Consider the following 25,800-nt stretch of genomic DNA (forward strand, 5'->3'; position numbering starts at 1 on the left):
AATGACGCACAGACTATATAAAAAAGAAACTAAAGTCAGAAAATTGCTAAAACCGAAAAGCATGTGGCTAGAAAACCCATTAGTGGCTTTTTCAAAAATTTGATATACCGAGGTTCTATCCACAAAGTGTCAAATTGAAGATCCTAACTTCAAAACTTTCTGTCTAGACGTACAAGGAAACAAGCTTCCATTCCTGCAGTGGGAAACGGTTTTAGTTGTCGCCTGGAAAACATTTGGATCCCCGCTTTGTAACCTTGTTTTGTCTTTGCGTCAACCCAATGAAAATTTGCATTCTGGTTTTCGTTGATAGGTAGTAGATATGATCGTTTTCTGCACGTTTTGATTTGCGTACACCTTTGAAATTGTGAGCAAGGAACATAAAATATATTGCTTCCGTTGACATAAAATTGAGAGTATCTAGTATGTTTTATCATATTGAGTATTTTAATTTCTTCAGTAGCTGTTTTCGAAAATATAAAGGAAATACGAGGGGATATTAGTGCAGTCACCTAGATTGTGTCAAAATACGAGCCTCTAGGGCATTCATTTTATAGTTAGTTCAAATGATCGGATTTCCTTTTCATATACTTCTTTCATCTCTTCGTGGATCTGCTTTGCTGATTTCGTATAAAGATATGGTGATTTAATGACGCTTCATGAATAAAGCTTGTTAATCATTAGTCTAGGAGCCATACTAATATCGACTGTTGCACGGAGATGTATAGAGAATTTATCTTCAAAACTTGTTTCCTATCTGTCTAACAATAGTTTTTAGCTTCGGTTCCCGTTTCTGGTATGGGGAGGTTTTTCCCAATATGGTCGCAAATATAGCCGACCATCAAAAGTGCGGCGTTGGTGGAAAATAGCCTATATTTTAGAAACCATTGCTTTTATCTCAAAATTTCAAAGGACCAAAATTGATCAACAACTTATCTTAAATGGGTTACGCCATCTTTTGCATGAATTACTATAGGTTTTAAATGGCAATGAATATATTTTTTTGGAAACATTAATTAAACTTGTTAAGAAAACTTTAAATATATGAGATTACTTATTTGGTTTGTTTTATTTTTTAGAATTTAAGAAAGCTGCATCTGTAAATAAATAAAGAAAGAAAGATCATGAAAGGAGTGCAACTTACTTCAGCACCAAAGTGACAGATGGAAACCAGCACTTCAGAAAAATGTGTTATATATAAAGAAGAAGGAAGCGAGAAGAAAACACATAGGACTGTAAATGATAGAGATAAATTCATTGAATCCTCTAGCTACTGTGACGATACAGAATTGAAAACAAAAAACATTAGAACATAGAGAAGCGTATTATCATCTTTACTGTTACAAAAAAAAAATTGTCTGCGTGCGCAAGAGGCAGGAACGTGAAGAAGGTGAAGTATGATATGTACACTCGTGTCCAAAATGATTGTTGCATATCTATAACTGTCTTCTTGTGAGAATTCAATTTGATAATGATTTTGCAGGGTACTTTTAATACTGATAATATGTGTATAATCGAAAAATATGTATTTGTGGTATATTTCATAGGAAACATTATAAATACGAACATTAGAATGAGTAAAATAAATGTTGCTAACTGGACAAAAAAGTTTCATTTTCGTTTTATTGCTCTTATTTACTGCTCTTTTGACATGATATTTGCCACTTAGATGTTTTTGCCGATTATACACATACTAACATTATAAGAAATACCGGGCAAATTCGTTATCAAATTATATTCCTACTATAAGATATTTATAGACATGCGAAAATAATTTTGGACATGAGTGTACAAACTAAAAATACAAAGATGATCCTAAGCTATATCTGATCTGTGAGAAGCAAAATGCAGATAAATTTTGTTAGTTACACGATGCTTTCAAGATAAAGATTTTCAAGATCAAGTATACTGATGATGTTATTACTGTATATGTAGCATACGTTATATACCACTCTTCCTCCATGAGCAGTTACTTATTAAAATATACAAGAAATGCTGAGCAATTTGAAACTCAGTCTAACAGCAGCTCAGTTACAGAAGGGATTCAAAATTATTTGATAACCTAGACTTTTCCCAAAACGTATATGAACTATCTGAAATTACTGCTTTTATGAATTCAGAATGTCAGCAGGAAAATAAACTTACAAGTAGATAATGAAAATATATCTCATGAGGCAATTTTGTGAAGGAGTATAATTTGCATATCCAAAAGAATGATCAACGTCCCAGACCGTATTCTTTTCCAAGATAAGTAAGCAAAAGCTGTTCAAATATTGTTTTCTACTAACAATTTAAATGATGCTGCAGAGTAATTCGCAAAGGAGCTCAAATTCTATAACTTTAATTTCGACAATAAATTCTGTGATGCGCAAGACATAGAAGAAAGCCTTTCACTCTTTGAAAATAACAGGTATACGCTTTGGGATAAGTCTCTTAAGCACATGATGAGATTATCATCAAACCAAGTTGATATGAACAGTGACTGAAAGTAATACATTTTTTCAGATACTGTCTCTCATATTTCACAACTGCCGAAAGAAAACCCCGTTTCATGTCTCTACAGCAGGCAATTCAGAAACAGGCAAGTCTAAAACTTTAATAAAAATCTTTGAACTTTGAATCATGTTGGTTTATGTAGTAGTTATGACACTGTTCAAAAATAAATCATTCCTTTGCTGCAAGAACTGTGAAACTAAAGGTGGATGACCGTCTGCCAATGCCGGAGGTATTCCGCTTCGAGCAGCTATGAATAACTTTGACCATCAAGAAGATACAAAATCATGCATTGGTAGTTCGCATGACATAGCCTATTACTATTTCAGAATGTACATCATCATATAATAATGCAAAGCTTAGTTTGGATAATTTTACATTTGATAAATACTACAAAAACTGAATAATTATTTGAGCTGTCAAAAGCTCGTATCAGTTATCAAACCTAAGAGGGAACATTGATCATAATTTCTGTCCAGTAACTATGTCAGGCTCGCAAACATCACTTTCAACATTAAAAATAGATCTTACATTATCAATAGCAGGATTTTTATCAAATTATGACATGGGTACGAACAGTTTCCGAGATGATGGCTATGTAACTTCGTGAAGCCCTTTTAACTCTCTTATTTCTCAAAAGAAGCTTCCGAAAACCATTTCAGCATCTTTTCTTATTCTTTCTTTCCCGGCCACTCATCAAACCTCTATATACAAAACTGTGGTAAATTTTCAGGACGTATTGAAACAGGTAAATCAAGAGCGTGGGGCTCTGTGGAGTTACGAAGTAGTATATTATTTAGCCAAGGAACTACAGTTGCATTTCCCTGATAAGTTTGAAAATATATTTCTTTAGCTGGTTACATTTCATACAACTGAAATTTTAATAAGCTGTATTGGGCTGTATCTCAAAGATAGTGGAACCTTTGAAGCATCAGTGGAGACTGAAGTAGTTGTCCTAAAGTGGTTGAAAACGCATTGTAAGGTAGAACATAATAGCATAAGCCGAATCCAGTTTCACCAGTTTTTCATGAAATCTGAAAATGAGAAGTACCAGCAACTCTTTGATCAATTCTGGCAACTTTTTGTAAGGACTAGGTCGTATTAATGTGAAGAAGAAAACTGAATATGTGGGTGGTCTTCTATAGGACTTCCATACTGATTTCCTTACCTTCATCAAACAAGGTAAAGAAAAGTCAAAACTGTTTCGCTATTGAAACGTTTTTCTAATCATGTTATTCTCAATATTGAGACACATCATTAGAGCTGATAGAGAGGGATACTGGGATATCTATTTAGCTACATTCCAGGCAGAGTCTTACCTTTGATCAATTCAATTACGCACAGTCAGTTCGCTATGAAGACTGTTTAAAACTTCCTGATATGGTAGAGTCTTCAAACAGAGGCGAATTTGTTGCTCAACAAGGAGAAAGAAAGTTCAGCAGTGTAGGTATGAATCAGGGTTTGGATATATGTTGCAAAAAAGCAACTAAAGAGCAGGGCGGTATTATAGAAATTCCACGGAGCAGAGAGGATGTAGCACTTCAAGGCATAATCAAGCAAGCTATGCAACCGAATAAAAACTTTAGACTTGACAAGCTTCCGCCAACATCATTTGGTACTACACTACATATGAAAAGAGCATATTTACAAGTTAACCGGTCTTAGTAAATATGGATAGGCAGACTAGCTGAATGTGGAGAGCTAGTTTGTTAGAAGGTCTACGTAATCTTAGTAAATATCGATAAGTAGAAATGGAAACAAAGTGGATTCCTCAAATTACCGCAGAACAACTTTCTCCTGACTTCCCTCACTCTAGTACCTGTCAGATTTGTGCAGGGCCAAACACTTGTATATGTAGGAAGAATGTAATAGTCTGTTGTAGATTCTATGCTTGAGAACTTTCAAAGTGCCACAATGATTGGGATCAGGCTGTATTATATTATATATTGAGATTAGTCCTCACCTATAACCATGTATTGCTTTTACTGTATAGTAATCACTCCTACGTTTAAGGTTGTGTAAGTTATCAAAACGTCCATATTTTCGTAGTAATGCTGCAAAGGATACAGTATTTCCGTTAATAAAGCTTTTACAACCTTTAAAAATAGTCTTTTTCTTTTACAACTGCTTGTGCACCAAAAAGTATATATTGATCAATTTTGTTCCTTTGAAATTTTGAGCTAAAAGCAATAGATTCGGAGATAAAGGTAATTTTCCACCAATATTGTACTTTGGGTGGTCGGCCATATTGGGAGAAACCTCCCCATACCAGAAACGCGTACCCAAGCTAAAAACTATTGTTAGACAGATAGGAAACAAGTTTTGAAGAGAAATTCTCTATACATCTCCGTGCAACAGTCGTCATTAGTATGCCTCCTAGACTAATTATTAACAAGCTTGAGGCATGGAGCGTCATTAAATCACTCTATCTTTAGACGAAATCAGCAAAGTAGATCCACGAAGAGATGAAACAAGTATATGGGGAAGAAAACCTATCCTTTGAGATGGTATTCAAGTGGAAATGGCAATTTCAACCTGTACAGATGACCACCATATGCCTCTAGATCTGGAAGACCATCTTTCACTGATGATGTCGCTTTGACGGAGGAAGTTGAGAAGTTCATAATGGATGATAGAAGTATATCCACTGAAATTGTTTTGTGTGTAATAGGTATGAGTTATAGGTCTGCCAGGAATATGATTCCCAGCCAGCTACATCTTCACAAAGGGTCAGCACGGTGGGTATCATGACTGCTTACACCTTTTCATAATAGAAATCGCGAGGCCGCTTCAAGAGAAATGTTGCAATGTTGTAAGGTGGATGAAGAGGACTTTTTCGGCAGACTATTCACACTGGAAGAGACTTGGGTTTATCTTCATGACCCAGAAACAAAAGAAATGAGCAAACAACGGAAACATTCCTGTTCCTCCACCCCTAAAAGGAAACATGAATACAGAAGTTTGCGCCAAGGTGAGGCTTTCCGTTGGAAATAAAAAGATAGCAATGAAATAAAATATCACTATCATTTTATGTCCGGTATTGTGAAGAGGTCATTATAACAGATTGCCTACAACAGTGCCGAACTATTACTAGAATCTATTATTTCCATCTCTTAAATTACGAGAAAAACTGAAGAAGAAACGTCCTGGATTGGTTACAAAACGGGTGCTGCTGTTGCCAGTCATGCACCAGCTCATTTTGTCCATGCATCCATGATGAAAGTAGTGAAATCGAGACATGAAATATTGTCCCACTGCTTATTCACAGTACCTAGCAGCAAGTGACTTATTTTTCTTTCCAGAAATAGCGCTTCAATTCAAGGAGCGCCACTTCGACTACAGAGATGACATCGTTTTTGTGGTTAAACTGTGGTTTCAAAGCCAGCCTGCAGACTTTTACAGAGCCGGCTGACGGAAAGTGAAAACCCCTATCAAAAGTATGTCGCTAGGCATGGCGACTACGTAGAGAAGGACTAATATCATCATGGTGTCACATTCTCCAGAGTGGATTTTTCTAGGACATTGCAGGATCTTTTTGGTATCCCGTTGTAATATTATATTTGAGTTGCAATATTTTACGAATTTTATATGTCGCTTTGATACTACTTTGGTCTTACTTTTGGAAACTACCCTCCAAAACACAACAGATAAAATGTAGTGAGGAGAAACGAAACAAACGATTCATTGACTTGCATTGTCGTTGTACATCAACAAAGGAAATCTGTAAGACGAAACATAAATTTAATATGGGATCTGATACCGTAGGGTATTGGATCCGGGACCCGATGAACAAACAGCACACACTATGTTCACTAAGCTACGAATAAACTTAGAAAAACAATGCTGTAGAATTTGTAACAGTAAGTTGTGTTGGTTGTACATTGTCGTTGTACATCGTCTTTCTATTAATATGTTTAGGTTTCAATAGTGAATTCAATCATTTCTACGTCAGCGTGCCTCTTTAAACTGTAACAGTAATTCCGATATGCTGTTCAGAGGGCGGGGTAAAATAGAGTTTATATTATTCAAGGTCTATCTGCGGAGGATATTGTGACAGAAAACATACAAAAATATCTTAAATTTACACTGTATAAAACTATCTTCTAATAAATTTCATGTTCTTCCACTTCATTTACTTCAGATAAAATGCTTAATTTACAACTTATGGTAGATACATGGTTATTACGAAAACAGTACTTATACACACGTTAGAAGGTATCAAATTATAATATATAGATTACCGAGAAATGCTACTACATTGTAAACATTTTATCCTAAATAAGTTATAGTAAACACGCTCAGATTTTCAGGGAGCACCAATGATCAAAATCAGAACTTGAACCAAAGTCTGCGTTCTAATCTCATTGGTTTCAGCAACATTTCTTCTATGCGCTCCTTGATTAGTGCATTTAATAATTATTGAAAAATAGTCTTTCGATAAAAAATTATAAAATGACTCTGTATGTCTCTAATCTTTCCTGAGGGTCGTAAGCCTGACTTTTCACGAATAATATTACATTGTTCTGCGAGTAGGACGGAGAGATTGTGTACTCCATATTCAGCCACTTTTACCAATGTATGTTATTCGATTATGCATAGAGGTTCCTCCTCCATCGTAACTTCAACTATCACTGTTATTGGTTTGTTTGAATTCTCGATAATTATAAACACTTCCGACATCGTTGAATTGATCTTTAATCTGACTTATAATTTCATCAACAGATACAGAATCACTGTCATCTGAGTTCTTTGCTAGTTCGTGCTCAATGTCATTTTGAGATAAGTAATATGCCATACATGCTTTCAATATGAAGTAAAACAAATGTAATTTCTAAATAACTCACTTTTTTCCACTAAAAATGGCGATTCTCACTTGTTTCTATAATACGAGTGTATATTATAGACAAAGAATGCCATGTATTCGCACCCAGAGTGGAAATAATTTTATGTATATTATAGTGACTAGTTACACGAAGCGAGGATACTTTATGTCCACCACCAAAACATTTTGGGTTATTTTTAAAGAAATAAAATATTGAACCGCACAAATTAAAATTTATAATATTTTCGACACAAAACCTGTATTCCAGCACTGTATTAAATATATTCATAAATACATTAATTAAAAATAAGTGTTGGTATTTTATAAACTATCTCTTGGTATACGAAGAATTAACAGTTGAAGATCAGATTAATATGTTACTGTTACGAAAATAAATATTTAGCAATAACTTAGTGAGATAAATCCACATGTGATAAAACAGTGTATAAAATAATGGAAAAAATGATATAACGAAATATCACTGAAGCAATGAAGTAAAATATTACTATCATTTTAACTTAATAAAACATCGACACACAAATATACCATTATCGTAAGTGAATAGGTATCAACACTTTCTTAATCTGGAGTCTCTTAACAAGAGATAGGAAAGTCACAGGCATTAACAAACTCTGTTGAAGACAGTAAAGAGAGTAATGCGAAACATGCATCTTCCGTTAGATCAGTGATTCCCAACCTAAAGACGTGAAAAGCGAGCAAACCGCGACAGAAATAAAATATGAAATTATGAATAAAACACAACTTGTAAGAAGCATTTACGCTTTAGCTTTAGCAAACTTCAATACGCTATATATTTGACATTTTGTATTTCCTATTCCTATTCAAGGTTTCTACTTTATTAAAAACTAAATAACAATGAAAATTATTTTTTTACAGAATTATCAAAAATGAATACAAGATTATAAGATGGAGTTAAAAAACTTATTAAGTAAGGGCAACGGAAGAGCTTAATGCGATGGTTGACATTACTTTTCTGTCACAAGTTTTTTTGATATTCGGTGATAAATTCTACAAAGTGCATCTGAGATCACTTTCCACGTCCAAACGGTTACGATGCTCTAATTTTATTGTGGTCAACGTAAAATATTGTGATACATAGAGATAAGTTGTCGAGAACTGAACAAGAACTTTCAAAGTTCTTTTACTACTCTTCGGTAAACAGGCAGCAAACAAAGCCAAAATACTTCTTAAGTTCTTTGACACCTGAGTTGCCTTTAAGTCAATTGCTTCCTCCTGAATTTCATGTGGAAGTAAATCCACACCAATAGTGAAACGTGTTCTTGCTAATTCGCACTCTCAGTCTTCTTGAATGTATCATAGGCTCAGTCTAGGTGTGAGTTGATATTGTCTCTCCACATGGTGAAATCACACTCTTCATTGCAGTTCATTTAATCGAGGAGAAGATAAAAAGGTAGGCGTAGAAACATTCAGAAGCCGTTTCCATGAAAACTCTTATCACATCATAAGAAGTTAGCATGTTCGTTCCCCTTAGAGTTTGAGATTGAAATTATTCAATATTTAAAAAAAGAAGTCAGCAATATAGGTACGAAAGAAACAATGCAACTATTGTCATCAATTAAAGAAGTATAAAGTTCATATTTCATTACACTTAGGAGAAATGTTTCCACACCTAACAAGCCCATACAGCCTACCTTATATTACCTTTCGACAACCAACGAACCTCGGTATGGAAAAATTAAGTTTTACGTTCAGCACTGATAACGTCACACAATGTCTTAAACAGACAATTATTCAGAGAACTAGACATTACAAAATTAACAAATTTAATAGCCAATAATAATACCTGTTTCAAGTTCTCTTGTAACATTTTGCAATTTGAATGGCTTGGAAAGAGGAATGGAAACAACACCGAGAAAAACATGGATACCTGAAGCGATTCTTGAGAAGATGGAGGCACGCAGAAGGACAGGAAACACGGACATCAATGAATACAGAAGGTTGAATAATAAATTGAGAAGAGAAACGGACAAAGTCAAAGAAAAGTACAAAAAGCAAATATGCGAAGAAATAATGGAACTCCGACGGCGCGGCGCAGTGCGGCATACCAGAAAGCACAAGAATTAGGAAGAAAAGCTAACAAAAGTATATTAACTTTTGGAATCAAAGATCAACAAGGTCATGTAGTCACTGACCTTCAAGCAATCCTTAGAATTTGGGAGGAATACATAAAAGATCTGTATGATCAAAAGAACCACCCCAAAGATATTGCGATCGAAGCAGAGGAAGAGGTGGATGATGATGAGAAAGGACCCAGTATAATTGAAACGTGAAGTAGTATAGGCAATCAAAGACATGCGAAGGAGAAAGGCCACTGCAGACGACGACATACCAGCAGATTTGCTCAACAAATTAGGAGATAACGCAATAAAAGTATTGACTTCACTTATTAACAAGATCTGAGTGGAGAATTGTCAAAAGATCTTCTTGATGTTACAATGATTGCATTGACCAAGGAAAAGCAAGCAAAGAAGTGCAGCGATCACGGAAACATTAGCCTAATTTCCCACACTGGAAAGATTATTGCACGCATACTTAACAGGCGGCTGGAAAGTAAGATAGATGAGAGGTTACAAGATCAATTTGGATTCCTGAAAGGACAATTCACCAGAGATGCTATTGGATTGATGAGAATTATATCAGAAAGCATTCTTGATATAAAGGAAGAGTTGTATTTCTTTTTTATGGACTGGCTAAAAGCTTTCGATCGAGTCAATTGGACGAAACTTCTGAAAATACTTAAAGAAATCGAACTCAACTCGAGAGATCGACGACTCATTCAAAACCTGTACATAGTACAACGAGTGAACTTACTCTTGATTGATTTATAAACCAATAGTGTGGAAATTGGAAGAGGAGCCATACAAGGATGTAGTTTGTCGCCCCAATTATTCAACATTTACAGTGAATGTTTAATGAAGGAAGTATTAATGGGAATTGGAGATTTCAAGACTGGAGGGCAGATCATTAACAAAATCAGGTATGCAGATGATACGGTTATAATAGCTAAAACCGAAGGGGAACTAGAGGAGATGATTGACAAAGTAGTTGACACTGGAAGACTGTATGGAATGGAAATTAACATCGAAAAGTCGAAAGTCACGAGAATATCAAGTGGAAACACGGCCTTACGGATCAGAGTAGAACAAAGAAAACTTGAAGAGGTCGATAATTTCAAGTATTTGGGAAGTATTTTGACGAGGGGCGGTTACTGAGTCAAAGAGATCAGGTGAAGTATTGCCATAGCTAAAGAAGCATTCAACAAGAAAAGATCACTCTTAATTAGCAGGCTCAATACTAGACTTAAGAAGAAGTTAGTCAAATGCTATATATGGAGCATTGGATTGTATAGTTTAGAAACTTGGATATTACGGAAGTTAGAGAAGAAATGTTTAGAAAGCTTCGAAATTTGGTGTTGGAGGAAGATGGAGAAGATAAAAAAAATGTACAGAGAGGGCAACAAACGGATAGAAGAGAGAGGACGCTTTTAGCCACCATCCTTCGTAGAAAGGCCAATTGGATTGGACACATCTTCGAAGAAATTGTCTTTTTCACACCGCCATAGAAGGAAATATGGAAGGGAAGCAAGAAATAGGAAGAAGAGGATCACAGTTGATCGATGATTTGAAAGATACGAGGTAATATTCGGAGTTAATAGAGGAAGCTGAAGATCGAGAAACGTGGAAGAAACATTTCCAGGCCCAAATCTAAAATTGAAAAAAAAAATCCTTATTATCCCAGAACTTGCTGAAAGGCAGAATACTTAGTAATAATAATAATAATAATAATAATAATAATAATAATAATAATAATAACGCATGTCTGTGAATTAAGCAGTGCGTACCAATAATTATGGGAATTATGTCGTTTGCCATCTTTAAAAATCCACATAGTGAATCTAACATTCCTGGACTTTCATCATTACATATTCTTTCAACTCTGTCCCAAGACAAATAATTTTCAACAAAGAAGTTACTAATAGCAGGAAAATCATCAGAACTTTTAGATGAGGTCTTGAAAGTTTTTGAAAACAATATTTTTTGCATTAACCTCTTTTCACTTTAATACACTATTAAATGCGAACGCTGAGACTTGTCCGTAGAATCATCATACTACAGGGCAAAACTTTTTTCCACCTTTTCAACTACCTGTCTTTTAAATCCACGGCCAGTTTATTACTTCTACGTTTCACAGTATTTTCTCATTTTTTTCTCACTTTCTTCCCCGAGTACGATATTGGGTTCCTTAAGTATGCAAGGTGAGATAAGTCTCACCAATAATATGAGTTTTTTTCTTATGTTTGAGTATTAGAAGAGAAAGTTCATATGATGTTTCCGCCGCTTTCTAATTTTGTGCGTAAAAGATTCCAGATGAGTCCAACATTATACGTTTCAGCAAGTTTCTTTACACAATAAAAAAATCTTTAAATTTGTCTTCGAGAACTCGATGTATCGTTGACAATTGCCGTTCGAATGCGACTGGGCGAAGAGTAGCATTGATAAGAAAGCATATCACAGAACACAGTGTGGAAGCTCAATACCATTTATTTTTATTATTATTATTATTATTATTATTATTATTATTATTATTATTATTATTATTATTATTATTATTATTATTATTATTATTATTATTATTATTATTATTATTATTATTATTATTATTTGAATGAACGTAAAATCAAATCTGATGTAACCTTCACTACACAATATTCTGTTCGAACTGGCAGTTGCCATTTCACACAAACTAACACAAACGAGAAATTACAAACTCAATACAACAGTCACAACACCACAAAATAAAAACTTCTCAGATCTGAACAATTAATATAAAGAACAATACTTTGCGAATGGTTTCAATACTGCAGATATAAGATGTAGACATTCTGCGTTACTTTTATCAATCAGGAGGACAATAGCGACACTTTTGAAACAAGAGAGAAAGAAACGTTATCAATCGATCACTATCAACTTCAGAATAACTAATGAGTCTTCATATATTAGTTTTCATATATTAGTTGTTACCAACAGTACCGAAAATAAATACTACATACTGCTCTGCTCTCTTTTGACATTACGCTCAACTCTTCGTTTTTAAAGTTGTTTGTTAACAATTACTTGTACCTTATCTTTTTTAATTGTAGATAGGGTTATCGGTGTGTTTGGAAGTAGTAAAAAAAAAGAAATATTTAAACAATTCATAACTGGGAGGCAAGAATATATACCAAATTACGATTTTTTTTTTACGTTTTTTACGATTTCACGATTATCGTAGAAACGCAAAATAACTGTGGAGTAAGAACTGTGCTTCATAAAGAACAAATTTTGTAATACTAATAATTAGTGTAGAGTGGTCCTGGGTTCGATTCCTGGCAGGAACAACCGGTCGACAAAGCGTAAAAAGTTCTTCAGGCCAACCATCCTGAGTGAGGTTTTCCTCATTCAAACCAAGTAAATGTCGGGATAGTTCCTAACATATAGATGTCTGGCCGTTTTTACCTTCCCCGGGATGTTTAATCAAATGATCGCCAGGTTGGGGACCACTGAGTTACATGTTTCTGCAGCCCGTAACTCCTAAGTGCTTTGAATGTTGTAGAACATTGTAGGAATTCGCGTGACTATGCAAAATACATTTTTGGATGAATGGAATATGGATAGCCACCGTTCATATTTACCTTTGCCTACTCTATACACCCTGTGCTGTTCTAATTTACATTTTGATATGGAAATTATTAATTTTATCTCTATAAAATTATTTGCCTATCAAAATGGTGGTTTTCATGGTCTATTAATATGCATTTGGGTTATTATTAAATAATCTATATTCATCTAATATGGTAACTTCGCGTATCAGAACTACCTAATTTATTAAACACTAAAAAGAGCAACAAACATGTTATTTGTTATTGAAGGCTACTATCAAGACCACACGTCTCAGGCATTTTTTTCGGCTCGTAGTGCACGTAAACACATCAAACAAAAAATTGAATGACCAAATCGAATGTGAAAAATGAAATGGTGATACTTCCATATCCAGTGGCGTAGCGGAAATATTTCCACGGTGTGTCAATTTCAAAATTTCAAGAGGAAAGTGGTATCAATTTCAATTTCTTTGGAGGATGTGGAAGTGTTTTCCACCCAAATCTGATCTGCTCCATAGTGGCACGTAACATATGCGAACGCGCATTATTCTATTTAAGGATGATCTTCTTTCCAGGGCGCTTATCACGCAAGGCAGGACGGAACTTCAAAAGTGTCTGGATGTAGCCGCCAGAATTTATGGTTTGTCCAGGCTCAAGAAAGTGAACCAAATTGCAACCCTGTGCATCCCAGAAGACGCTCCCTATAACTTTTGCTATCGATTGCACTCTCTTGGCTTTCTTCGGTAGTGAAATCAAGTGGTGCCATTCCATACTCTGTCGTTTTGTTTCAGGTTCATAATAATGGAACCAGCTTTTATCTTCAGTCACAATACCCGTCAAAAGGTCATCATCTTTATATCAAAACCTCTGAAGAAGGGTTTGGGCAATGGTTAGTCCCTTACGTCTGTGGTCCTAAGTTAATACTGTGGGACCCAACGGGCAAAAACCTTCCGATAACCTAACCTGTAAATCATTTCTTGTACCGCACTATGTTCAACACCAAGTTTTGCAGCGATATCATTCACAGTGAAAAGTTTTACCCCTATCTCCCCTAATCAACTCATCAACCTTTATCTTCTTGGTTTCGTTTAGGCACTTCGAGAGTGCGCGCTGCGTGGCTGAAGTTCGATAATCGTGTTTCCATCCTTAAAATGTTTCGCCCATCTTCTAACACTGCTGGCACCCATGCACACATCTCCATAGGCGCGCTGCAGTCTGCGGTGAATTTCAGAAGCAGATTAGTCCTCTTTAACAAGAAATTCAAACGCAGCACGGTGTCGAAACGAAACATCGGTGCAGGCCATTTTGGAAATCCTGCCTGTGGTTACGTGCTAGCAAAAAACAGCGTCAACGGCTGGAAAGAAAGAAAGAAATGTCTGTAGATTGAGATTATATACTTGGTTTTACTTACAGCTAAAGATTACGGTTGTGAAAACATGTTGCTCATAGAGTAATTATATGGTATAAGAGGTTTCAACTGCTCTTCCGCTGAAACTGTGGAGACCGTGGTACCACCACTCAAGGATGTTGGGTAATACGAACTATTAAAAACAAGAACGAATCCAATCATTCAGAGCGCCTGAGTCTGATAGAATTAGCCAATGATGCATTTAGCTACTGCCAGTAGCAGACGATACAGTTAGTTACAACTCTAGACGATAGTGTCGCAGAATCAGTAGTATGTGGTACAGTTTATTAAAAATGTGTACATATTACATACGCATTTTGCATGAACAATACACACAGTACACAAAATTAACGTTTAAAAAAATCCTTTATTTTGGTCTGTCTAAGCAAGCATACACTCCTACGAGCAGCTAAGTCACGTACTTTCTTCATTACAGATATCTGAAAGTGGACGGTAGGGTGGGAGAGTAACAGGTGCGAGCGAGTACATAGTTCGGTTAAGCGGTCGTTCGGTTGACCGACGTTCGGATAATCGACGCTCTACTGTAGTTCATTAGGGTAATCAATGATGTTGCTCACGACTTTCAGTATGAGTTGGCGGTTACTTTAAAAGAACACCAGATAACACATGTTCTGTCAAATAGCATTGTTGTTGAGAACTCTTTATATCATTCAGTGTCTGTCGTGTGTTATGACATATCTGTCGTAAGTATCAACAAATCAAAACAATATTGCAGGACAATATAGTTTAAATTGTGGGGTCGGAACCAATTCAAAACAGAAAAGCAAAGAAAAACACTCATGGGTTTTAAGTTAAACTACGTATGAAACAAATTTGATCTAAGGTATCAGCAATAAAACACAAAACAAAAAGTAAAATTAGAAGTTATGAAATTATTGCCACTCTACCGGGCTTCTTAACTTTCGGAAACGCTTCAATAAAAATAACTTTTCACAATAATTACACAAATAATTGTTCAAGAATAGTACAAATAAAGTGAAGATAATAAATACAATAAATAACATGAACTGCAAGTTATGTACATTCTTTCCAAAATATCATACTTGGACAAAATAAACTCACAATAAATAGGATCATTCAGCCCTTGCGACGCACATGCGAATGTGTACCTGGATATTGTTCACTGCTCTTAACACTTCATTTGGACTTAGTGCACGGCAGACATTACAGATCCTCTCTATCATGTCCTCTCTTGCAGTAGGACGCTCTTGGTAAACTAGCTCATTGACACGTCCCCAAAAGAAAAATCAAGTGGAGTCAGGTCCGGAGAGCGAGCAGAGATGGTCATCCCCCCTGATTTTGTCCTCATGAGGGCCGACCTCATCCTCACTTAACCCTCCTTTTAGTAGTTGAGGGTGAGGACGATAAAGTAATTGAGGGTGAGTGTGACGACGTCAATGGAGGGTGAGTGTGAGGGCGTCAGTGGAGGGTGAGTGTGAGGGCGTCAATGGAGGGTGAGTGTGAGGGCGGGTGAGGCCGTCAATGGAGGGTGAGTGTGTGGGTGTCAGTTGAGGGTGAGTATGAGGGAGGTGAGGGCGTCAATTGAGGGTGAGGATAAGAGTTCATAAAATTAATTATCTTGCAATTCTTCATTTCTGGAAAATATGTTAGTAAATCTAATGTAGCTTTTTTCTTAGAATTAATCGTCGTTCACAGAAAATCGTTATATCAATATTCCATCAGTTTCATACGCTTTCCATGCGCCAAGACAAGATGTTTCTCATAGCTTTATTACTTTTCTGTATTTATATATTTTCACTTTATAGAAATAATAATTACGAAATATATAAAAATATCTACTGCAAGTTTCTGGCTACCGAAAATTGCAAAGTTTAACGAAAGTAACCCATTAAAAATACTAGAAGTTATCAGGAAATATTTTTTTCATATATTCGTTCATAAGAGAAACTAATAAACATTCATATATTCATTCATTCTGAAATTGTAACTAAGAATCGTCTTCTAAGTAAGAGAAAAATTATATAAGAAAAGTACAAAGCTGCAAGCCGCAATAAATAACTTTATATTTAATTATCAAATAAAAAGATATTTCCTGCTTTTGGCTATATACGTACTTTTAGACTTCCAAACTACGCTATGCATATGAAAGGGAAGTCTTATAGAACGGCTGTGTCCGTCTGTGTGTCTGTCTGTCAACAGGTATCACATCAAAATCGGTAAGAGCTGTTGACAAGCGGTTTTCGGGAATCGATCCAGCATCCCAATAATAGGTTCAATCTCCTTCAACAACCTCCTACTTAACAGGTACCCTCAAATCACCTTGGCAGTCAATCGGTTAAACCGGAAGTGGTAGAAATTGGAAATTTCCGGATTCAAATTAAAGACCAGGAGTAAAAAACGATAATAGCGATCGGCAAATGTTTTTCGGAAATAGGTGGATATGAAAGGAACCACTTTAACTCCTGCATTTCTACTAAAACTGGAAATGGTAGGATCCATTACTACTTCAGATTTCAATATTTATTTTCATAAACTTAAAAGGGTAAGTGTTATCGACAAACGGTTTTCGGGAATCGATTCTGCATTGCCAGAATAGGTTCCATCGCTTTCAACAGTCTTACTTAAACGGGAAATGGTAGAAATCGACCATATCTGGTTTCAACAAACTCCACACAACGTTTTTCCACTGTTCAATCGTCCAATGTTTACGCTCCTTACACCTAGCGAGGCGTCGTTTGGCATTTACCTGCGTAATGTGTGGCTTATGGTTACCCGCTCGACAATGAAATCCAAGGTTTCTCAACTCCCGCCTAACTGTCATACTACTTGGAGTGGACTCTGATGTAGTTTGGAATTTCTGTGTTATGGTCTGGAAAAATGTCTGCCTATTACCCATTACGACCCTCTTCAACTGTCGGCGGTCTCTGTCAGTCAACATACGAGGTCGGCCTGCACGCTTTTGTGCTGTACGTGTCCCTTCACGTTTCCACTTCACTATCACATCAGAAACAGTGGACCTAGGGATGTTCAGGGTTGTAGAAATTTCGCCTACAGATTTCTGACACAAGTGACACACAATCACCTGACCACGTTCGAAGTCCGTGGGTTCCGCGGAGCGCCCCAATCTGCTCTCTCACGATGTCTAATGACTACTGAGGTCGCTGATATGGAGCACCTGGTAGTAAGGGGCAGCACAATGCGTGTAATATGAAAAACGTGTTTTTTTTGGGAGGGTGCGAATACTTTTGATCACATAGTGTACCTGTGGCTAGTAGTTTGATAATTCAAAATGAGGGGGGATACTCTGAATTTCCTTAGTGAGTATTTTCCTGAATGTGAGTGAAATAAGTTCAATTACATTCTCAGGTAAACACAATTTTATTTTTCCATGTGGGCTTATTACGAAGTATTCTATTTTGATAGTAGTCTTTTCTTTTTGTCAAAATGTTGCCGCCCATTAAACTTGCTGCCCTGGACAATGACACAGTTCGACCCCCCTCGCGCCGGCCCTGTTACATGGTAAAATATGAAAGGTTAACTACATGTTAAAAACTACAACTCTGTTCTTCACTTTAAAATAAATCAGTCGAATTCAATGAGGCTTTTTCCTCGCCTATTATTTTCATTCTTTTTATTTGAATTAGCATCCCGTTCAGCGTAACATGGGATCCGAACCACATGAGGTCCCGTCGGAAATCGAACCCGTGTCTCCCACGCCAAAGGCGCGTGCGTTATTCGTATAGATACGAGAGATCTCTCCCGCCAATCACTTTTAAAATAAATAATCTTACCAGATTTATCCTAGGGCCCAGTGGTTCCCATAGTTTTACCTGGCGCTCCCCCTTCGTAATTCCTACATACTTTCCGGCCTCCTTCATCCCCGCTTGTTTATCATACGTCCTTTTTTCTGGCCTTTTCTGGGATTTCAGATGCAGAATTTTATTTTCAAATCTTCAGTAATAATAACAATACTATGCTATTATATAGAACAGTAGAAGTGAGTGACTCATTATCAGCCAGACCATATTTTTATAGGGAGGATTGTGCAATTCACATAAAATGATCCTTTTGTCACAAAACAAAGGGATAAGGAAGGATTTTCGGAAACGTGTATCCTAAAAGAGTAAATGGTAGTTTTTTTTCAAGGAACTGTATCTCCCAGATTTCTGAAGTTAGGAAGATAAACCTTCGAACACCAATTTACCAACAAAAGTAACTTCTTAAAAGCTTTTTTGAAAATTCCATACCTTAGAGGGGAATTACATGTACGTACTATTTTACATGTACTATATTGGGCACATTAAGTTTGTCGTGTCCTGATTAATTTAGTTGCTTGAGGGTAAGTGTGAGGGCGTCATTTGAGTGTGGGTGTGAGCAAAAGAGAGAATGAGAGCGTCGATTGAGCGTGAGGGCGTTAATGGAGGATGAATGTGAGGGAGGGTGAGGGCTTCAATGGAGGGTAATGAGGAGGGCGTTAATGGAGGGTGAGTGTGAGGGAGGGTGAAGTTGAGAGGGTTAATGGAGGGTGAGCGTAAGGGAGGGTGAGGGGAGGGCGTCAATGGAGGGTGAGTGTGAGGGAGGATGAGGAGAGGCCGTCAATGGAGGGTGAGTGTGAGGGAGGGTGAGTGTAGGGGCGTTAATGGAGGGTGAGTGTGAGGGAGGGTGAAGTTGAGGGCGTCAATGGAGGGTGAGTGTGAGAGAGGGTGAGTGTGATTGCGTCAATGGAGGGTGAGTATGAGGGGGGGTGAGGGGAGCTTGTCAATGGAGGGTGAATGTGATGGAGGGTGAGGGTGATAAGCGTTAATTGAGGGTGAGGGTGAGGGAGGGTTAGGAAAAATGACCATCTCTGGAACGATCTGGCCAGGATACCAGGCCTCCTCTTCCGATCCACCTGTTTGGAAATAAACGTTCAACAGTTTGTCTGGAAACTCTTGCAAGATGAGCAGGGCAAACGTCTTGTTGTAGCCACATTATTTCACGAGTTGATAGTGGGACATCTTCCAAGAACTCCAAAGAACATGTGACAAAAAATTAGCGTACTCTACCTCTGTCAAAGTACCTTCGAAGAAATAGGAACCGATTATTTGTCCTCCCACTGCACCACACCAGACGTTAAGTATCCAGATATGTTGGTTGCCAACTTCAAGTACCCAGTGAGGATTCACGCTATGGAAATCTTGTTTTCGGAGTTCCTGATGCACGTGAACATGGTAAGGATGCAACGAGTTATTATGCAGAATCCTCCAGTCATGTGGCTCATAGCAGCATCCGTGGCTAATTGTCTAGTCGATATTTGGAGATCCGTATGGATTGCAGCAAGGATACCGGGAGACCGATTATCCTGAACACGGCGTTTGATCTGTTGACGTTTGTTGTGATGAAGTAGAACATGCCCAGTCCTCTCCACACGAAGTGCCCAGCGCCGAAATACTATTCTCGACTGCCGAGCACGATAGGGAAACCGTTCACCATATTTTTTGTTTGATGTGTTTACGTGCACTACGAGCCGAGAAAAATGCTTGGGACGGGTAGTCTTGATAGTAGCAATTCAACAACAAATAACACTCGTAGATGCCAAATCGTAGACTTTCGCGGAAATTGTTTCCCATAAAAGTTGTTTCTTTTTCAATAATACTTCCAAAGAAATTGAAATTGGTACCACTTTCCATTTGAAATTTTGAAGTTCAGACCCTATGGAAATATTTCCGCTACGCCGTTGGATATGGAAGAATCACCATTTCATTTTCCACATACGATTTGGTCATTCAATTTTTTGTTTGATGTGTTTACGTGCACTACGAGCCGAGAAAAATGCCTGGGACGTGTGGTCTTGATACTAGCAATCAACAACAAATAACACTCGTAGATGCCAAACCGTAGACTTTAGCAAAAATTGTTTCCTATAAAAGTTGTTTTTTTTTAGTAATACTTCCAAAGAAATTGAAATTGATAACACTTTGTATTTGAAATTTTGAAGCTGATACCCCATGAAAATATTTCCGCTACGCCACTGTATATGAAAGTATCACCATATATGTTAGGGTGGCAACGAAAATTCACTTTTGGATTTTTAATGGTTTCAGGATCAAATTTTATTCTTTTTTATCTCAAATGTCTACTACAAAAATTTTGAAACAATTACACGATATTTAGTGGTCGCATAAGGCATCCATAAATTCACTTAAACTACTATACTGTGAAAATTCACATATAAATAGTATGAAAATTAGAACTATGTTTGGAAACATCCTTTAGTAATATTTATGTTTTAAGAATATATATTTCTTCAATATTTGTTCGCGAAAATATTTTCAACACAGGAAACAAAATATACTTTGACTGAGAATGAATTTACTTAGGGTTAGAAATTTCTTTCTGTGCTGCTCTACAACTTGGAGAAGAAACTGGCCCTGATTTTCGTAATTCTTCAGTTTTCCGTTGAAGTTTTGAACGAATGCAATTCCTTGTTCTGCCAGATCATTTACAACATGCAGAGCTCTCACACGCTCTCGAGCCTGAAGGAAAAAATCGTTCGTTTTCCACGTTTCAGGATTTTCTAATAAGAAACAATCCGTGGAGATCTCCAATACTACAAACAGCTTTCTGCTGTCCTGGAAATCAAATCACTAAGGGCTTTATCATTCCTGATCTTCTCATATCTTAAGGGCACGTGTTCTTCTAATTCACTTCCATTCCTAAATAACGCTGTTATCATGTCTTTCTTCACTGTTACGTGGACTTCAGGATCAAAGAAACCGAGACCAATAAATGATTCGCTCAAATATTACAGATATCGTGAAAAACTTTGCGTTGCTGCTTCTGCAATTTACGCATTAACATTCGTGTAGGAATGATTGTGCCTTAAGATATTTAAGTCATTCTTTGTAGCTGAAAGCGCAATATGAGAGGAATATCATTCCTTCAAATACACTGCGACGACAAATATTTTGAAGTCGCGAAGCCCATTCAACTCACGAGATGTAAGTGAAGCTGTGATCGGAAAAGTTATATTTTCAGGCAATAAATCAATTTCGCCATCCATCACAATACATCGTGAATACCTCCGAAGATCATATACTGTAAGTGTGAAAAGTTCGCTTGAATGCTTAAGTAATGTAAACGTAGCTAAAAGTTTGAGCGCGTTGAGCGACCTTTAAACGTTAAAATACTTTCATGAAATTTTGCACGCATGCTTAAGTAACCAAAATGAATAAATTCAGGGAGTGGGACCCTATTAACATAAATTTGGAAAATTTCCCATATAACTAACAATAATTTCACTTTTAAATATTTTTAACTTTATGATCAATTTTGTTTCAACAAAATCAAAAATGAGTTTAGAAAAACGAACAAAATTAAAGGTCTAGAAAAAAATCTTACTTTACTTCTACTCACGCTTCTACAGATAATCAGTTTGCTATCGGTAATGTATTATTCGTGCCTATAAACGGAAGCTCTGTGAACTAAAGGGCATTAAAAGCTGGAGTTGGTCCACATTAGAAGTTACGAGATAACAAGAATTAAAGTGGGAACATAGAGATAAATGTTGTGCACTTTCCCAGCTCGTCAACATCTGCACTGATTCAAATAAGCAAAAGGAAAATAAATATATATCTGAACTGATTCGAGTTAGTAGTACTTATTTTAGGACAAGTTGTTGGCAGCAGAAAAGTCTCTAGATTTGTAAGTAAGTCGGCAAGTCGTCATTCCAAAATCACCAAAAAAGTTGCTAATCGGAAAAATTATTTTTTGTCTCTGTCCTGGAAGGCGAATCCCCTAGATTTAGCTACTTATCCACCAAATTGGCAACACTGGCAAGTTCCATTGTATTCCATCTACCATTCAAGTGTGAAAACCTCTAATGCTTTCTACGAAAACAGATCTAACTGGAGATGCCCTTCCGTTTTGGCGGAGGAATACAAAATTCAATGATAAGCTAAGTAAATGTTTAATTAAAATGTATTTAAATGACAAAGGTTCCTGGACATAACGAAACTAACTTTTACTATTTGTAAATCGTGTTGTCATGTTCTCGTGTGTCAAAGTACCCCTACAATTTAGCACAATCACGTAGTAATTGCAGGGAGACTCCGTGGCCGGAAGTCTAAGACTGGCTGCTAAGAAGCCATTACTGCCTGTTACTCAGGTAAACAGTGGGAAAACAATTGTTAAAACAAGCCCCAAACATTTATTATCAGTGGCGGATCTAGGCTAGGGCCGGGGGGTCTAGGCCCCTCAGTTTTTTGAGTGACAAAAATTATTTTAGCTATTATTTATATGATCGCACGGAAATTGTTTGGTTTATTTTGTAACCCTTTGAAATTGAAATTCAAGAGTCTCAAAGTTTTTTTAAAGCCTCTACCGAAATTTAACTATTATATTACCTTCTTCTTGTGGACCCATGAGATAGTGATCTTTTGATTGATAATCAGAAGGTTTTATCACGACAATTTTCAGTACTGATATGTCAGTGCTCACTCAGGCTCCCATGCTTACACAAGTGACCTTAATTCGGGAATCACATATATTATTTACAATTTGTATCTGCCCTGACCAGGTCTATCTACAAATTCTAGTACACTCTCCTAGAGCTGTTTACACTACCTATCTGTTACAAAAGCAAATAAAATAGCATGAATATATTGGTGGTAAGTTTCTTCATTCATCTACATAATTGCACACTTCAATTGTTATTAAGAATAGCAGTCATTACTAAATTGGTTGATGACCATTTATTCAAGCAATGATGAAAATGTAAATGAATTGTAGGAGTAATAACTTGAAAGCAAAGCTTCTAGAGATAATGTAGATCCAGAGAAGTGCATCTAAGCTACTATCCCAAGAGAAAAGTAACTTCTCAAGCTACTTATGGAAGACTACTGAAGAAATTTTGAAAATAATAATAATAAGCACTCATAGCTTGAACATTATTGCATATGTTTACGAGTGAGAAAGTTCAAGTTCGGGGTCCAATTTTCAGTACGTCCCTGGAAAGTGAAAAATTGCAGAGTAGCCCATATAGTATTACTAATAACATGTGGTGTCTTCCATTATTTTCAAACCCCTGAGTTTATATCTAAAGTCAATGTTTCTTCATGTTAGAGGGATATGTATAAAGAGCATATTGCTATATTCCTAAAATTGTAATTGGCGGGAAAAATACAGATAGGCGTACAATATTACTTTTCTCGAAATTATTAGATATTTTTTGTGAGAGAAAAATTATCTTAAAGATCTATATTATTATACCTGATACAAATAACAAAGTTTGGAGTGTTTCAAAACGTCTTTATCTGAAAATAACTTAAACAAAAATATACTTTCCTTCTGCTACTAGTATTTTATTTGGGGTTTTCAGAGCGGGACTAATTGTCTCCCCTGACTTTGATATATATACAATTTAATCAACAGCATAATAAGATACTAATGAAAATACACAAATAGTTATAATAATATACTTACGAAAAACGTGAAATTCTACTTATGTTGGAAGGTCTTGTTCTCCTCTCCCGAAGTAAATCTGAAATGATGCTACTGCTATAAATATGTTAAAGAACCGCGGTGGCATAGTCGGTGAGGCGTCCACTTATCAACTGGACTGACTGAGCACGACTTTAATGGATTTAGAAATTTCTTTCTCGGAGTACTTTTGTTTCCACGTGGACGAGTGACGCACCAAATCTCTGTAAAATAGATACCTGGTGAAATCTATATGATAAAGCTACCTGCTGTATGCTTTAGACTAAATTACCTCATGTATTTGCCGAAAGCATTCTTAGCAAATCATGTAAAGAAGACAGGACTGGAATTTTTTTAGTGTACAGAGAGAAATTTTAGCTGGGGTGCCATTTTTGATTGATAATTTAGCTACAAACTATCAAAAATATTATTCAACCTTACTTAAATTTCATATTAACATCAATGAGTATATGATCACAAGTAATTCCAACACTGCCAGTTGTATAAAGCCATAACATAATGACACCTTTATATTGAAGATTTTAGAAACAAATTACGCTTTATCTCGTTTAAGGATAAAATTTTGATACCTCAATATTCAAATATGCTTTCTTAATCTGAATTTTTTTATTCCACAATCAGAAATATTTGGAATGATTTTAAACGTTTCTGTATCTTATCGCATTATCTGCTCTCTATTTGTTTAGGAAAGCTCTTTTCTGTATATTTTGTTATTAATTTTTGTTTTGTTTACTGAATTACTTATTTCGAATTCCGTCTTAAAATCCTGGATGGTAGTACACTGGATGGCACTTCAAAAAGACCAATCTGAACTATTTATCATTAATGTACTGATGTGTAAGCTAAAGAATGTGATTTGTTTCCCTTCCTATCTCTCCTTGTTCTAAAGCAATGTAGCAATCCATGGCATCCTGTGGTGACGTCCGGTTGAAACAGCAGGCTGCCATTCAATTTCTGACTGCGGAAATTTGTGCGCCCAGAACGACAAGTCCACTATTACGACCCGGAAACAAAGCTATAGTCGATTGAGTATCGCCACACCGTTCTTTCGTTCGCCAAAAAATTAAAGGTTGTCCCATCTGCTCGCAAAGTATTTTTGACATTCTGTATCATTCTGCCTATAGTCCGGATCTTGCGCAATGCGACTTTTGGCTATTCGTCAAACTTAAGAATCACCGTAAGAGCCAACCTTACAGTTTTGACACGGAAGTAGGAGCAGCAGCACCATTGTGTCACCAGCAGCAACCGCAATTCTTCGCTGACAGCATGAGAAATCTTGTTTCGCGTTGACGCAGTCTGTTGCCTGTAAAAGGGATTATTTTGAGAAATGATGCCACCATTTGTAGCTGACATTGCCCTTGTATCTATTAAAGGGATTTTAGCGCAATTTCGCTATTTAAGCTTTCATATATAAAAATCCGCAACACATTTTACGAGAATTACTATAGTAAATTATTCTGACGAAAAAGCATGCCTCCTTTGATTCAACAATAAAGTTGAGGTCACCATCTGGAGATACTAAACTCTACTAAAACATTAATAAGTATATTTTATGAAGGGATATCTCCGCATTACAAAGATGAAGCGGAATTTCACTTCGATGAATATTATTTAGCGCCGTATTTTAACTAACACATGGAGCATTTAATGATATAGCGCATAGAACCTTATGATTTTTTTGTTTTATGCTTAACTTTACGAAAAATATTACACATATAAAAAGTAAAGGGTTTCCTGATATGTTGGCAAATAACTGAGATGTTAAATTTTAATTGTATGACACTTTTCTCCTTTATATTGAACTTCACGAAAAAACATTATAAACATAAAATAAAGAATTTTCTTGACTGTAGGAGATGCTATTCATCCCATCTAATTATCTTAAAAAGTAAGCAAGATACTAAACTTTATTTAAGGCTATATTCATAAGCTATCAGT

Source organism: Thermobia domestica, chromosome 9 (genome assembly GCF_964235325.1).
Source record: "Thermobia domestica chromosome 9, izTheDome1.hap1.1, whole genome shotgun sequence".
Lineage (NCBI taxonomy): Eukaryota > Metazoa > Arthropoda > Insecta > Zygentoma > Lepismatidae > Thermobia > Thermobia domestica.